This window comes from Pezoporus occidentalis, unplaced genomic scaffold (assembly GCF_034315485.1).
Source record: "Pezoporus occidentalis ecotype Australia unplaced genomic scaffold, CSIRO_AGI_Poc_V1 ctg69, whole genome shotgun sequence".
Taxonomy (NCBI): Eukaryota; Metazoa; Chordata; class Aves; order Psittaciformes; family Psittacidae; genus Pezoporus; species Pezoporus occidentalis.
Genome location: NW_026916041.1, coordinates 1,876,978 through 1,890,791, shown reverse-complemented (window position 1 = coordinate 1,890,791; position 13,814 = coordinate 1,876,978). Strand labels below are relative to the sequence as shown.

Genomic DNA, 13,814 nt, shown 5'->3' with positions numbered 1-13,814 from the left:
TTAAACTGGCATTACTTATTCTTTGCATGCTCCTAATGATAAGCTGACTGGAAGAGCAACCAGCATATGTATGCTTGTTTAAAACCCAGCAGCTATTTTAGCAGCACACAAGTATCTACTAAATATCCATTAAATTGGTTAAATGCAATTTTGAATATTTTCTAAAGAAGGATTCTTAAGAGTACACAAGTTCTGTAAATTGCCATAACTTACAAGAAATACATTTTAAACTTTAAGCAATATGTTAAAGAATTCAGTGGACTGACAGTAAATTTCACTGCATCTGTACACCAAACAAACAAAAATGAAACTATAAACACTGCAGAAACATCTTTGCCATTTTCTTCTCTGAATGAAGCAGCTTTAATATTTTTGAGCCTATTTGGTGTTTGTATCAACTATATTGGTGTTTGTAAATCCATACAGTGAGAAAGATACTAGAACAACATTAGAATTCCAGTGTTTACTCCAAGAAAAATCAACCTAGTCTTGGAAACTTTCCATTAGGAATTTGGCAATATAGTATGCTGGGATTCAGAGAGGTGGTATGTCCATTCTGTCACCAATTACAGATTTGCTCTTCTCAGTGAAGCAGGGACCAAATGGTCACACAGAAAACAGAGCTTAAGCTGAATTGTTTTACAGTCTCAGTTTTACAACTAAGCAAGGCTGAATGCTGTTTTGAGACCCAGTACTACTTACCCCACTGATGTCTTATGACCCAAGTAGTCCTTTTAGAAGCCAGGGGAGAAACACTGAGAGTGATTTCCTGTGACCACATTAAATGTTTCCTTCCTAAGATGAGACACACACAGAAACATGAGTGCTACATGCTCAGCTTTGTAATATTGAAAGGTATATATGCTTAGGTGCCCATATAGGGCACTTAAGTAGCCTATTCAAAACAGAAGCTTATAAGATGGGGGAAAAAAAGGCTGATGCCCACAATTTACAAGTATTTTCATCCAGAGATGTGACATATCAGATAACATCAAAGGACCCCAGCTGTGGGAATATCCGAGTAATGTATCTTGTGCAGTTTCTCAAAGTGGTGTGCTATCGGGTGGGCAAAGGAAGACACCACTTCCTCCTTCATTAGTCTTAAAAGCCATGCTGCAAACTGTCAGCTTGCCAGATCACATCAACAAGGCAGGAGAGTGGGTGCACGGTTAATGAAGCCCAATACAGACTCACCAAGGTACAAACATGAAATTCTCAACACTTAAGATTTAGGCTGCTGGGGAACAGTGCTGGCAGAAATGCAGCCAGAGCCCCCAGATGCTCTGAGGATTAGGCAGTGACTGACCACGACTTTTGAAAGTCTAGCTGTGAGACTACAATGACAAGTGTAGCACTTAAGACACTAAATCCCTGTTTACCCCTGCTTAGACGTGCTGCTGGTGATGGGCCAGGTAGGAAGTTTACAGACTGTAATTCCTAAAAAAACTGTAATGTTGACTACCTGGATGAGCATGTTTGAAAATAATCTTCCACAGCCACAAGCAAATGCAGCATAGATGCACCTTTTTCAGTTCATACACTCATTTTATTGAGGAATATTATCCAATTTACAACAAAGTCTGCAAATCAGGAACTATATCAGAGACCAGTACAAAGGGCTAAATCGATCTGAGCTAACCTTAGGGATAAACTGAGTTACCTCTGATTTACATCAGTACCATCAAGAGGGTTAGGTTTCCAGAATATCTGTGTTAACCTTGAATACACATTAATCATAAGAAGTAGAACACTGTAGTAAGTCATTTTGAAGGAAAGAGAACATTTCTCCAGGCACTTTGCTGACTGACTGTGGATTTTTTTTTTCTGCAGGGATTACAGTGTTTTATATTGGACTTTGAAAAGAAATGATCATTTTCAAAATAAAAAAAAAAAATATTTCTGATGGAACAAATGTGGGTAATGGGCAGGAGCTGATGACATAGGATTAAAAATGGAATTTTGCCCTTATGGAAACCTTCATACTGTTGGCAAGACATGTTATGTATGTCCTCTCCTTTCTGCTGAAGCATTAGACAAAGCAACTGCTGGAAGCAGAGTAATGGACCTGAAGAACCGAAAACCCAATCTGGTGGAGCAGATTGTGTTTTTGTATTCAGAGCTATTTAACAAACCACACTGCAAATTGAGTCTGCAAAATCAGTACCTTGATAACCTTTAAACATGATTTTGTATTGGCCAGATGGATCATGGCAGAGCCTAGTCAAGTCTGGGGTCTCGTTCTGCTAGGTAATCAACAAGCATGGGAAATTAAGGCTGGAAGGAAAACAAACATGGCACTTACAGTCTGCTGTTAAACTCTGTGCACAAGCACCTGAACAAGCAGAGAGAAATTATCCCTATAACTTGAACCAGAGCAGCCACCTCTGCAACCTAACGAGAATTTATGCCTGCAGATCTCTAATCTGTAAGGCCCAGCTTCCCTTGGGCTCTCACTCTGCTATTAATACATTAAAAACACTAATGGACACAAGAGATTGCCAAAGCTTATATTCCTGAGCACCTACCACAAATAGATTTCTTACTACTTCCATATCCTTGCTTCCTTCTTCACTGGGCATTCATGCTACTCTCCCAAGGTCTTTCTAGAGCAGGTCCCTGGAATAGCCTGCTAGGTGCTTTGTCAGGCCTGGCCAACAACTTGAAGGTCCATTTGTAACATGCCTAGTCTTTTTATTTGTTGTTTTGGACGTAGATATTGAGATATTGCTGTGTTCCCTTCCTTGTTACTTCCTATGGCCAACATATCTCACAAAAATTGAGGAGAATGTCAGACAGGTTTGTCAATGCAATCATAAAAAATCAACATAAAAAATATGAAAAGCATCTTGAATCTCAGTAGGAGAAAGAAACTTTAGCAATAAAAATTAACAATGTATCAGTTTACTGGCTTATGGTCCATTGCTTATTGAGATAGTTCAGTTTCCTCTTCGATGGAATCATAAAGGCTTCCAGTAGAAAAACAATTTGAAAGACATACTTGTTTATGATCTTTCACTACTGAGAAAGAAATGAAATCCGTGGTTTAGAAACTATCTTTCAGAAAGAAGTGCAGTGCAGAAAACAACCTGCCTTCACTCAGCAGGGTGTGCTAAGTGTACAGGAGCATTGCGAAGGAACTCCTCAGAACATGCAGTTTTTCAAGGTGAAAGAAAATTCTTGTCAAATCCTAGCAGTGAAAGAAAATGAGAAAGCATGATTAATAGCTCCATTGAAAGTAACAAAATAAATCATGAAAGCTAAACAATCTAGTATCATGCAGGGAGCCTATGAATATGAGGAATCCATTTAAATTACGTATAGTTTAGTGGTTCGCTACATTTCTAAATTCTAAAGGGTATGTGAATTCATTTCCATCTTGACTGAGCAAGGTTTCCAACACTGGACCACACAAATATCCACCATCTCCCTTTACCTTCCTACTGGTACAAATGTCGCATTCCATAGCTAATTAGGAGTTGTCAGTCCCTGTTGCTCAGATATCTGGGGGCTTTGGCTCCAGTTTGCATGACAGAACAATGCTGATTTCAGGCTCCTGTTCCTGAAGGAAATACACATAGTTTAAAGAAGAAACAACCTACATATAATGTTTTTTACTTTGGTTAGATCAAACTAGCGGTTTCTTCTAGTGTTTTCTTTTAGGAACAGCAACACAGGTTTATAAAGAAAATCAAAATAAATCCCTTGAGAAATAGGTTTATTCCATTATCCAAATAATTGATAAAACCTCTAAGAATGTGCACCTTTTGCCTGAATTTGAACAAATACATTTAATATTTTTCATATTAAATATTCATTTCATATTGATGATCCTGCTTGAGTTGCAACCTATGAAATAGAGACAAACAGGACTCACCAGTAGCTCTACATAACCTTGATACACTAGGCTGGAAAAAGCTACATTAAGGATGCTCATTTTATTGCTTTTCTCACATAAAGGTGATAAATCTAGGTAAATATCTTAACTTCAAGACCATTCCAAAGATCTACATTAGATTAACACTATTTGGTTCTGCACCCACAACCAGTACTTACAAATTTCAGGCCAAAACACTATATATCTATAACTAGACTCCTGCAAGCATACATTCCTTTACCTCTGACTCAGCTCCATTTCCCACCATAAAATTCATATTTGAAATCTATTTTAATTTACAAAATAAGAAGGGACACAAAACATTGTTTTATAAATGTTCTTTGTCGAGGGAAGACATAATTTCACAGAAAGGAGGAAAAGGTAGGTCCAGGCAACCAAATCAGTCAAATTAATATTCTGTTCTTCTCTTAAAATTCATTTCCTGACACACAGATTCTTGACAGTCATCACTCCCCACTTCCCAACCACTTCCATGGAGGGAATGTTTGACAAAACATTGGCTGTACTACATGATGTATCTTCTAACACGGGGAAGACCAGACATCCCACAGCTTCTCATTTAAATTTCACACCTTTTTCATTTCTTGATTCTGGTAATATCACAGATTTCTCTTACTACTAACTCATAAGTCACTTTTTATTTGCCATCATGCTGTCATGACCAACCTTATTTTCTTCCACCTAATAACTGCATGCAGTACTTTCCCTCTCCACAGCCCATTCTTTTTCACCTCTATTTTCTGCTGGTTTCTTCACTAATTCCCTGGAATTTATTGCTTCCTTTCAGTACTCTTCCTTCCTACCTCTGAAATGACATTATTATAATTCATAAATGTCTATTTTATAGTTCATTATAAAAAAAGAAACAAAAAACAAAAAACACCAAACCACAGATTTTAATAAAGCAGTCTTACAACCTCACTGTTATAGAATGGAAAAGTCTAACTTCTACGAATTGTTGGCTTTATCACTGAGGCTGATTGCACTTGTGCCACCTACATGGTGGCTGTTTAAGATGATCAGGTAGTGTACTGCACTAGGTCAGCAGATCAGGTAATTGGAAGCTTCAGAGTGAACAATGAAGTCAGGATTTTAGCAACAAAACTGGAGATTTTTTTAATACTTTATTGTTACCATGAAAATTCTTTTATCAACTAGGCTTTAAATTTATGTCAATTAGCAAAGATTAGCTGATATGACTTAGAGCACTTTGAGTTTAAATAAACATATCTTGTCCCAAGTAGAGGCTTATCTGAGTGCCAGAATTAAAGACATAATCATAACAAGCCTAATTTCTTTGGGGTTTTGTTGTTGTTTTTATCTTTTTGCCATAAGCACTTGGAAGAAAAATAGATCTGCTAACCATATAACTTCTGCTTATGTTGCATCTCAAAAGTATCATACTTGAAAGGCTGGCACATTTTTCAGTCTATCAACTATTCTTGCATCCCTTACATTAACCAGCTACTGTGATTCTCACAGGTACCACATTGTGTGTTTATCCTTAAATATTTGAATTTTTTCTCTTAGTACAAGCTTCATCAGTTATTTTAACACCCTGAAGTTGAAAATTAATAGTTCATGGTTCTCCTTATCAAATCTGTCCTGAGACTACACCAGATAATTAAGATGTACAAGAGGATTTTAGAAAAATTAAAGGAATTATGTCAAGGCTGGCTAAAAAATTATGCATACCTGCTTGGCTGTTGTGAGCAACCAGGTTTCCTTACCCACTACTCTGTCTACGAGCAACACTTTGTGAGCCGGGTGAGCACAGAAACATCGCAAATACTTCGTCAGTCTCTCTCTTTAAAATTTATAAAAGGTAGTTGAAATTACAGATCCTTACAATACTAGTGAGTAAATTAGGATATTATTTAACTAATTGACTCCTGATATATAACTTGAAAATCAGGCTTTTAAGTCTTGTGTCAGACCTTTGTGACAGGTTGGGAGCACAAACTGGTGGGGTTTTCCACAGGCTGGCTACAGAACACCTCAGCTTGACTTCTGCTGAATTTAATGGGAATATGATCATGAAATTCCCATGACAGCAAGTTTAGCTAGCTGTCCATGAACACTATAAATAATACTACTTTAGCTTCTGAAACTAAAAAGGCTATTAACAGTGCTCCTGAAGCTGTGGTTAATGTTTTGTAACAAATACTTAGATAGCTTCAGCCTGTTCCCTGGCAGACTAGCACATACCACTGATGCCACATCCTGGTGGTGGGAAGTACTCTCTTGGCTGAATAAAAGCAAGTGATCCTTTGTCAAATCATCCCTAAGCAAATGAATTCACCGTTCCTCTGCCAGAACCTGCAGAAAGGGGGTCATGTAGTGTCTGGCAGATAAAGACCCATGTCTGCTGATGTTACTTCAAAACTATTGTCACAAGGTGGCTTGATCCCATTCCCTGTTCAAGCTGAGTAGCTGGACTTCCTTTGGGACATAAGTGGGTCTCTGGCCCCGTAAGAGGGTTTCTGGCCCCCTCTCCCTAGGGTCAGCACATGGTGTCTGGAGCTGAAGACCGCAGGATGTGCAGAAGCAGCTCCATCATGCCTCTGACAGTGCTGCACCTAAAAAATGGATGTAGGGCAATATATGGATTTGTATATGCATCTGACTGAAGCGAAATACAGGTTGCAAAAAATAAAAACCCTGTACATAATACTACTGAAGGAGGCAAAGTCCACTGTGAATGTTAGATCTGTTTTCTCTTAGAAAGAAACCTTTTGTTTTACACAAAGCTGTAAAGATTTTGCATTTTTGTTTTAAACTACTGCAAACAAACTTTGTTCTGATTTCACTGAGATAACACCACATCTGTATTCAATCAGGTGTTCTCACATCTTTAACTTACCCCTCACCCTTTAGTGCCAAAGAACAGAGCTTTATTCTTCATATTTTGACCATTGTAATGACCCATTTGTGGAAGGTGCACATAGTGTATCACCATGATACAGCCCATTAAACAAATACTGGGAGTGGGGTGTAGTATTTCATTTGGTCTAAAATGCATGAATCTATTAAACACACATTTTAAGTAATTTTCTAAGATCCAGAGAAGAGTAACAGAAACAAATCAGTATACAGCCATTAATTTTGTTTTAAAAATTAATTACAAGTTAATTAACTTAAACCACATTTTTTAGGAGTCATAATAAATACTCTTAACTACTATTTTTAAGAGTAAAACTGCATTCAAGAAGTATTGTACCTATTTGACACACACTGCCAAATGTCATTTTCAAGTGTGTGAAACGCCTGTATCAATTGATTATACTTATATATCCGGTGTTGGCAAAGTCAACATTTAAAGATATTAAACTCAGAAAAAAACATATTTTAAATCCATAAATCCCTAAATTCATCATCAGACAACAGGTCGATAATAGAAGAACATGTTCCCTTGCATTCAGAGTCGTTGATGACATCCAAATGGATGATAGAAGTCTGTGTCACTTTTAAGGCCTGGGGCATTATTGTGCTAACAGCCCATTAAATCACATCATCATCATTTGTACTACTACAACAATAAACATAAATTTACCTTAAATATAAAAGCTGTTTTGTAGAATTTGTATTTGACAGGCTATAAGCTTCCCTTTTCCCTTCCATTTCCTTTTAAGCTCTTTCTTCATTGGTAGGTGAACTCTCAAGTTTTGGTTGAAGAGAAGTTGTATTAACAATGTGATCTTATCTCTTGCAATATAGTGTTCAAAAGAATACCTTCCATCATGGCCAAATATGTTGCTTTTGCTTTAGGTGAAGGTTTAATGTAATGGTGCATATGTAGCTAATAGAGACAGTAGGGTCACACACTGTTGCTGAAAAACATCAACTTTAAATCACAAATACCAAGGTATTTAAGTACTTCTGAAAAAAACTGCTCCATAATTTCTTTATCAGGAGGAATAAAGCGATAATAGCCACCTCCCTGATTCAGAAAGATATCACAAGGCCTAACTTCACAGACTGCATCAAAGCAGATTTCATAGGATTAGTCTGTGCTGTTACTCAGATGCAATGCTGATGTCCCTCTGGACAGATTATTTATCACAATATATTACAGCTGATTCATGGAAACCGAATACAAATAGCTACACTGATGTTAACGATGTCACAAAACTAATAATGACAGCTATGAATCCTGGTTTACCATCACTGCTCTTCAAGCATGTAATTCATTTCAGGAAGGTGAGAAAGATATTAAAAAGTAGCATAATGTGACTCATTCTGTCAGCCAGTATAAATAACATAGGAAAATCAGAGTTTGTCAGCATCTCTCCACCTGTTTTGTACGTCTCTGAAGGGTAGTTTTTTTCCCTTCCAGGCTGGGTGGATGTCTTACTGCCTGCTCCTTAGTTACCTAATAAAAGCAAACTTAGTTAGCTTAAGGGAAACTACCTGTTATTTTGTCAGTGATGGAAAGTTTTGGTTCTTTCAGCTTTTACTGTCTTATAGCAGAGGGACCAAACTTGAAAGCTGTTTTACTACTAAAATATAAAAAAAAAAAAAAAAATTAAAAAAAAACAACAACCAAACCAAACAAAAAAAAAAAGGAACAAAAACCAAAACCCAAAATAACAATAAACCCACACCTGACTCATCTGCTCAAGATTTAGTCACGGGAACAGTAAACAGGACTAAATCCCTCAGACAGTATTCAGAATAAATGATTTACCCAACCTAAGCAGTACATGTTTTTACATACTGTCTGCTGCTAAACTGCACTCTATCCAGGTTACAATTAAAAGGCAGAAAACTGTCTTTTTTAAGTGGGTAGAAGTGAATTAAGGCAAAGGCACTAGAGACTTGCTGGTGGTCACCATATCCACAGAACATGCTCAACTATCTCAAACTGTCTGAGCTTCCTTTCGTACCCTTTGTCATATGCTGTGGACCATATTGTACTTCTCACTGGAAGGCATCCCTCAAAACACATTCTCCTGGATTAGGCTGCAATTCTGGCCAAAGCAGAAACCCATGACTTGCCCAGCCCTGAACACAGTAACAGTAAATCACAGTCTCAGTTTCCATTAAGAGAAAATATTTATAGCCTGCATAAAAGCAAAAAAATATTAAACATGTGAGTCCAGGGCAATAAATACCTATGTGAGCCTGCCTGAAACAATTGATTTCATCTGAACCCTGAAGACCACTATTGTCCAAAGGAGTAAAAAATCTGTAAAGATGGGTGAATCCCTGTGGGAGCCTTTTTTGCCTTTCCCCTGATCAAAGCCCAATGCTGCCCCAGTCCTGTGTACTCTGCTAAATTCTGAATTTGTAACTCCTACTAAGTTACTCAAAATCTTGTAAATGGACCATAGAAATAGTAAAAATATAGCGTCCTCCATAGCGCCTCATACTCCTTAGCTGGAAATCAGCCCTAGGCTGATGTCCTCCCCCATCTGAAGATCACAGAAATATAGATTTCCTTCCTGTTTTAAATGGGCTTTGTCAGTTCTTAAGAAAATGCAAATAACAGTCAGGAGGAGAAGAAATGATGGTAGATGATAACATTCTGTAATAAAATGTGTAAAATTAAATGTAAATTAATTCTAGTATATTCATTTTAGGTAAGAAATAATTATTTCCAGTGGTTAAAAAAATTCTTCCACATTTCTGACACAATAGTTATTAAATCTTTTCAGAAATTGTCAGTGGATTTTTAAAGCTATAATATAAGAGGCCTTTACCTTAGGAAGTATATTCAGTCTGAAATAGAATCTGTAAATGGATTTTTCTTATCACCTGTGAAGAAGTGTAAACTTAATCTAGTTGCTGGTTCTTTATCTCAATTCCTTTCTAATTGACATTCTGCTTAAACTAATGAAAAAACCAGCTCTCTAAAGTCAGTGCCATTACTACCTTATTCTGGCCTTGTCAAGAATGACTGGCAGAGAGGTGAAGCTTAAACACTGATAGTTGGAAATCTTTCTGTTAATCCAAAGTCAGTAAAATCTTCAGACTCTTCAGACTGAACATATGGCTATTATTCTTTGTAACTAACCTCAAGAGGATCTGAAATGGTAGATAACGTGATTCAATAAGACCTCGATATACTCTTAAAACTCCGCTTAAAAAGCCTCACTGGGTTATTAGACATTGTGATTTATTCCAGAAAATGATTCCAAAGAAAGCTCAGGAAAAAAAATGAAGCAAGCTCTATATTTGAAACATAATCTTTTCTACCTTCCTGCAATTCAAGCTGCCAATTCTCCTTGAATACAGCTTTTAGTCAAACCCAGATCCAGCAGATAAAACCATGACTGAGAGGTAGAAAGGACCAGCAAGCAGGCCCAACCTATAATAAGTCTCTCTCTATTCCCTTGACCTATGGCAAATGTATGTTTGCTGAACAGAAGTGCAACTTTGTGACACAGGACATTATATCTGTCAGAAGCACATTATTCACTTTACCACATTATTGCGGTACTACTAGACCACTGGGTTGGGGTTCCAGTGAAACACGCTGGAGTAGAGTGATCCCTTCTAATGACAGCCAAGGGTTTTGAGTACCTGGACAAAATAATTCTTGTTTACAAAATACTGGGGCAAGAAATTAAAAAAAAAAAAAAAAAAAAAAGGAAAGGGGTTTAATTCCTTTATACTAAAGTTTTAATTTGAGGGAAAAAATACATTTTGCGCTGTAATATACCCATTCTCTATCCAACTCTATTCATCATTTAACTAAATAAGCTCAACATTGTTAATAAATTAAATACTAGCTGAGCAGAAGATCAGCATTTTTCTTTTCTTGAAAGTCCTGGGTGTTTACATGCATTCATTTTCAATATGAATATTTTGCTCTTCAAGCCATCCTGGGTTGTTTGGGTTTTTTTTTTGTAATCGTTTGAACTACAACTATCAGAACACTTCTTGGAAACCAGGGCTGTAATTCATTCTTGTCAGAAACAGATGGCTGAGAAAATGAAAGCAACAACAGCAGTGAAAGACAAGGCCACCTGGGTCCATCAATCTGATGAGAAAAGCTTGTGAAGTTAATGCCAGTGGTATCTGGAGCCAGCACAAGTAGGCTTTCAAAACAAGATCTAGGAAGCAGTCAATTACAAATGAAAAAATAAAATAAGATAAAATAAAAATAAAATAAAATAAGAAAACCCCTATGAAGCTGTAGAAGAAGCAGCCCTGGGGATTTTGGGCATAGTCAGCATCATGAAACATCATGAAACTTTAAAATTAACTAAAAGGTGGACAAATGGACAGTCAAGCCCTAAGCCATGGGGCTCATCTGAGACCACATTTATGAGTAAGGTCAACTCTGTCTGATATTTTTCACATAAATTAGAACTCCTGTTAAACTCCTTAGCCTACCTCCCCTGACAACGCAAGGTAATTTCTCCACTCCAGAGATCCTTTAATTATTTCATAAACCATCATGGGCATCCCCTGGACATAGTCAGATAGCCACATAAAGTTAAATTTCTTCCTCCTTTTGCTACTTCAAGCTCTTGAACTGAGCAACACTATTTCTACCAGACCAGGTCCCTGTTTGTAGGTTAAGCTGGAGGAAACTGAATAACCTAGAATTTAGATTATAGCCAACCTAATTCTCCCCTCTGTTTAAAGCCATTCTCCCTTGTCCTATTACTACACGCCCTCATAAAAAATGTCCCTCTCCAGCCTTGTCCTTCTCTGCAGGGCTGCTCTGAATCACTTCTCCACCCAACCTATAGGCATGCTTGGGATGACCCCAACCCAGGTGTAGGACCATGTACTTCGCTTTGTTGAACTTCATGAAATTTGCACTGGCCCATCTCTCGAGCCTATCCAGGTCCTTTCCCTCCAGCATGTCGACCGCACCACACAGCTTGGTGTCATCAGCAAACATGTGGACAGTGCACTCAATCCCACTGTACATGTCACTGACAAAGGAGTTAAACAGTGCTGGTCCCAATACTGACCCCTGAGGAACACCACTTGTCACCAGTAATAGCAACACGTCTTGTCTTCCTGCCATAGTTCTATTGCCACGTCTCAGCACATGCCCTTTTGGCTGGGAATGAAGCACAGCTGGGCCTTTAGAGACGTTCAGTGATGGTCCAGGCTTTATTATTCTCAGAGCTTCTGTGCAGGACCAGTAAGAACCAGCTAGCAATCTCTAATTTTTTTCCCTTGCTAAAAACTTCAACCTTGCCAGCTGCTTCTTTATTTTCTTTCTGTTTTTTTGTGATTTTAATCACTTCTCTAGACCTATAGTTACCTCCTGCCACACAAAAGTGAATTCTAGATTGACCTAGGCAAAAGCAATCTATTAGTAATGCAGCAAATTTTAAAATTACTCTGATTTGCTCATGGTCATGTCCCATGCGTGCACCTGCCATACCACTGGAAACAAGCACTACTTTCTATGAAGTTCTGTACCAAAAGCAGAACAGTAAAAGTTTCAGTGATTCCTCTGAGGAACATTAATAGTATCAGGTACTTTCATGTCTTTTACACTTCTCTTTCGTTACATCTATGGATAACCCCTGAAGTCAGATATCATGATGTACAAGATCTAACTCATGAATTTTCTCATTGACCTTTCTGAGGAAAAAAAAAAAAGCAATATATATAGAGCATAAATTGTTACATAAAATTAAGCCACCAAGCAGGCCTCAATAATTACACACAATGGATGAAGTAAAGGTGTTTAGCTGGAAAAAAAACCTTTGAAGTTTATTGCTTTCTCTTTTCACTTACCTATAAAATCACATGAAGTCACTGGGAAATCGACTGTCTGTAACAAACAGAACTTGTTACTGCTGTTATTTCTACTTACACATATAACGTGTGGCATGACGCTGAGGGGCATATATGCATAGCAACCTTAGGAGACTTGAGTCCCTGTGCTGCACTTAGCTAAATCTGCAAGGATGACCATCTTTCATATGCAAATGATAGCTCCGTAAGACTTAAAGGTACAGTACCTCTGAGAGATGTGGAGGTACAAACATAAACCACAATTATTTACTAGAGTGAAACAAAAGCTTTGTTCAAATAGACTTGATAGTCATGGGTTGCAGTAGCAGTTATCTGCAACTGCAGCCACTTTGAGCTTTTGAGTTTTATTTAAAAAGCTTAATTGGAATTTTTATTACTCCCAATTAAGATTTTTAATTAAAAAGAAAGTTGAAAGAGGCTGAAGGCAAGTATTGCTGAAACTCATATCTGCATAGACTCTGAGGGGGAAAAAAAGAGTTTTGTAAAATTCCAACTGTCAGCCAGCTGCAGCTTTCAGTAACGCTTACTGCTGATCCCTTTTACCTTGCCAGTGGCACACTGCAAATGCAGATACACACATCTAATTGGAAAAACAGCTTTTGGCTTTAAATAGAACTGTAAGAATATGAATCCTACTTCAGTCCTGTGAAGGACACATTACATGAGTAAAAAATCCTACGTACTCCTCCATCTCTGCTTTATTCTATTAGCAATTTGAGCCTGGTAGATATTTTCCTGTTGCAAAGCCAGGGTAGATTCACCACGTAATGACTGTAATGACATTCTAGCAGCCATGGGACTAACTACACATTTCTCTCCAGACATCTACATGTACATACAGGACCAATAGGCAACAAGTTCATAAAACACGGATGATTCTGACCCTTCCTTATAGAACCCAATCAACATTTTTGGTCTAAAATTAATTTCAACTTTTCCTCCAAACTCGGTTGTAACTTTTAACACTTTATTTGGATTAAGGAAATAGCACTGGTTTAAAGAAGGAGTGAGATCTATTATGGAGAGATCTGCAACATTCAGCTGGCAGAGCAGAGAGTGTGAAACCTTCACATATCCAGACAACTTTAACTTTTTTTAGATAATTAATGTCTCAGACCAAGTCTCAAAAAAAAAACCCACATCATTCATTCTTTCATTACATGTTAACTTCTCCACTCTTTGGAAG

General features: G+C 37.5%; 1 long non-coding RNA gene across 1 annotated transcript; it reads right to left on the bottom strand.

Moving 5' to 3' along the window:
- Positions 1–2,885: 2,885 nt before the first annotated feature.
- Positions 2,886–3,586, bottom strand: LOC134175529 (uncharacterized). The gene is made up of 2 exons (XR_009969040.1): positions 3,434–3,586; positions 2,886–3,187 (listed from the first exon to the last, which is right to left on the bottom strand). It is a non-coding gene; the product is annotated as an uncharacterized LOC134175529 (long non-coding RNA).
- Between the last annotated feature and the right edge of the window lie 10,228 nt (positions 3,587–13,814).